A 3,641-nucleotide genomic window follows, 5' to 3' on the forward strand; every position below is an offset into this window, starting at 1 on the left:
GCCCAACTTGCGGCCCAGCAACACCCGCGCGTCTCCTCGCCTTTGCTCACTGCCGCTGCCGTTGGACCCTGCAAGTCAGCCCTACTATTCCTCTTCTCCACGCCGCGCATGACCACCGCGCGATAGAACCCCGACAGCGATGGTAGGGCGGGCCAGGGGGTCACGCCCGAGCCATGGCCTTGCCCCCCTTGGCACAGCGCCCACGCCAACGCCATGCCAACCACCCACGCCCCGCAAGCCGCTCAATGCGCTCGACGCGATCCTTAGTCATCCGCCGTGGAGCTCGAAGCTCCGGCTATAAGAGCCCCAGCCCCAGAGCCCTAGCGATCGTCCATCACCCGCCGCCATTTGGTGGCCATACGCTGCGCACCGGAACCAAGAGTGAGGAGGGAGAAGGGAAAGGAAGGAGAGGAAGAAAGCGCCGAAGCTACCGCGGGGGAGGAGGTCGTCGGAGCCGAAGACGGCGCCGACGCTTCGTCACTGACGCGGTTCGGCACGGCACTGCACGGCCACACCGAAGCTGCACGGCCTCGAATCAACATGGCATCGCCATCCAGTCTTCCACGCCACCCACGGTGAGCTTTTTCCCCTCTTCTGGTCCCTCTCTATCGCCGGACCTCACCGTCGGCCATGGCGCTCCACGCCTGGAGCGCGTAGGCCAGTGCCTTGCCTCAGCCACTTGGAACACATGCACCCACGCGCACACAGAGACCACCGTGACACCCCCATCGGAGCCCATAGCGCACCAGCGCGTGCATCGCCGTCGGCACCGTGTCACCATGGCTGCTGGAGCCCATAACGGCCACCTAGGAGACCAAAGCCCCGCTTGAGCCCTAGACGCCTTCGTTGTGCACCCACGGAACCGTAGAAGCCCCATCTGCCCAGCACTAGCCACCGGGGAGCTAGCGTGTGCAACCTCGCCCCCGGCAAGCACTGCCAAGCCGCCGCTCGCCATGGCCAGCACCTTGGGGAGCTCTGGTCGCCACCTTGACCCCGCAGACGCAGTCACCGTGGCCCGGGGAAACTTTTCCCCACACCAATCAGACACCAGCCTCGCCACAGAGGCTCATCAGCGAAGATCACCGCCGTGGGAAAAACAGGGGAACACCCCCCCTCGCCGACCACCTGCGCGTGCACCCAGAGTACCTGGACCACGCCTGGGAGGCGACAGGTGGACTCGGTCCACCGTAGACCAGTCTGCGGTCCATGGACCAGCATCACTTGGTCCACCATAGACCGTAGCCGTGGACCATAGCCTAGTAAGAGCCCATGGCCGTGACATGGCAGCATCACAGCGTGCCGCGCGTTCGGCCCGGCCCAGCCCAGACCGGCCTAACCCGAAGACCAACCGGCCTAGTTAGGACCCAGCCCGTATTGACCGTTGACTGGTCAATGCTGACCATTGACCTGGCCCCACCTGTCAATGACACGGACACCCTGGACCCACACGTTAGATGCTGACGTCATGCTGACGTCACGCGGGACCCACATGTCAGAAGCCAGCACAACCGAGGTGATGTCATGCTGACATCACGCTGACATCAGCTGCTGACGTCAGCAGACCAGGCCCACATGTCAGTGACCGTGATGGTTGACCATTGACCATTAACCGTTGACTCATCGTTGACTTTGACCAGACCCACCTGTCAGTGACCCAATAGCTTTTGGCCCCACCTGTCGGTGTGGACGACGTTGATGACGTCATGCTGACGTCAGCTAGGACCCACCCATCAGCTCAGAATCATGATGCGGACGTCATGCTGACGTTGGCAAGCCACGTGGACCAACCCCAGCATGACACGTGTTAGCCCAGGATTTATTCAGCCTTTTTCCATTTTCAGAAATAGATTTAATCTTCAGAAATTCATAACTAATTCATATGACCTCGGAAAAATACAAAACTAGGACCAAAATTCATCTAAAATCAAACTCTACGCAATGGACTCATGTTTGAGTGCATTTGGCTCTTTTGAATTTTCATTGCTTCTTTGTGCTATTCTATAGATGTCGCTAACGTGACTATAATGCGGTCGTTTGCAGACTCGGAGGAGAACCGGACGGACGAGGATCGTGAGTACCGTGAGGAGTACGGAGACGACTACACTGAAGGTGCCACATCCCACCCAATCTCGTAGCACCTATTACATATGGCTAATATAGAACTGCTATCGCTTTACTTTACTGCTACAATTATATTATGCTAGTTCTTGCATGGTAGTATGCTTGCTTGAAAGCCTTTACCTTGACACAACCTTACCCCTACATACCCTGCTATTAGGATAGACACACGCTTACTGCTATATCTCTCATTACTTATACTTCTACTATGCTTACACTACGTGCGTGGTGGAAACTGGTGTTACCTAGACCATGGGGAAAGGGCTGCGTGTGTGACTTGGGTGTGTGAAGGGTGAGGGTAATGTCGACCAAGTTGGAGTATACAACGAGCCTAGGGCAAGTCTTGCTATGGGATGCTACCTAGGCACCCCTAGAAATGGATACCTGTGGTGGGTAAATGGTATATGAGGTGGACCTGGGTGCGAACATGTGACGGGTGGAGCCCGGGATGGAGGTGCTATGGTGGAACGATAAATGGAAACCCTGATAGAGACATTCTGGCTTGGTCATCCCTAAGGACTTACTAGTACTCAGATTCACCGGGAAGCCTTACGTACTACTCACCCTATATGGTGCGGGATGGCTGGACTACTTGGTAGGATATTGCCACTACTGCTAGGTTGATAGCGGACAGTGCCAGGAGGTATGGGGCGCGGAGGATCCCCCCACACCCTTCCGAGACTTCATGGAGACCTTGTGGACCCGGCTCATGACTCACAGTTTCAGCCACCCCAGACTTGACTTGGGGTGAACCAGGGCTAAATGGTAGAGTGGCATTATCCTAGGCTAGCAAGCGACCGGAATCAGCCTAGTTGACGACGGTCAGCGAGGAAGGTAGATCTTGTGGTTATGTAAAACCTCTGCAGAGTGTATGGTTGATCGATCGATACATGTGTCGACTTATCGGCTATGGACCTTTCCTGGGTTTCGCTTAAACTAGATAGTGAGATGAGTCGTTCTTTTCTCCCCCCTAGGAATGAGTGCTCGGACGTAGCCAGGGGCTACGGGCCTTGAGACAGAGCTGAGGGAGTTGGCCTGTTGACTAAGCGATGGTATGGTATGGTATGGTGATGGTGTGGAGATGGTGGTATGTTGATCCCAGGATTGAAACCTGGCTCAGAAAAGGGAATGGAGTAGAATGAGTGTGGGAATGGTGTTAAAACTTGGCAAACTATTACTATTTACTTGATATGCTATTGCATAGGAAACCCTAGCCTTATAGGTTCATTTTGCTTATATCCAACTTGCATCCAATTTCCACAAAGCAATGCTCATAGGGATGGGAGTGTCCAGTACAAATCGTACTGATAAATTTTGGCACATAGGTTCTGCTGTGGAGTATAGCTCCGAGGAGTTTGATGGATGAGGGGTTCATGCCTACGCTCGAGTTTGTCGATCTTATCTTCAAGCTGTTCTGAATGAATGCTACTTTTGATTCCGCCAATGCGACGATGTAATAAATTATGTAATTCTGCACTATTTGTACTCTGATATTATCGTCATATGGATGTGATATTCGACTG

The sequence above is a fragment of the Miscanthus floridulus genome, chromosome 1, assembly GCF_019320115.1.
Source record: "Miscanthus floridulus cultivar M001 chromosome 1, ASM1932011v1, whole genome shotgun sequence".
Lineage (NCBI taxonomy): Eukaryota > Viridiplantae > Streptophyta > Magnoliopsida > Poales > Poaceae > Miscanthus > Miscanthus floridulus.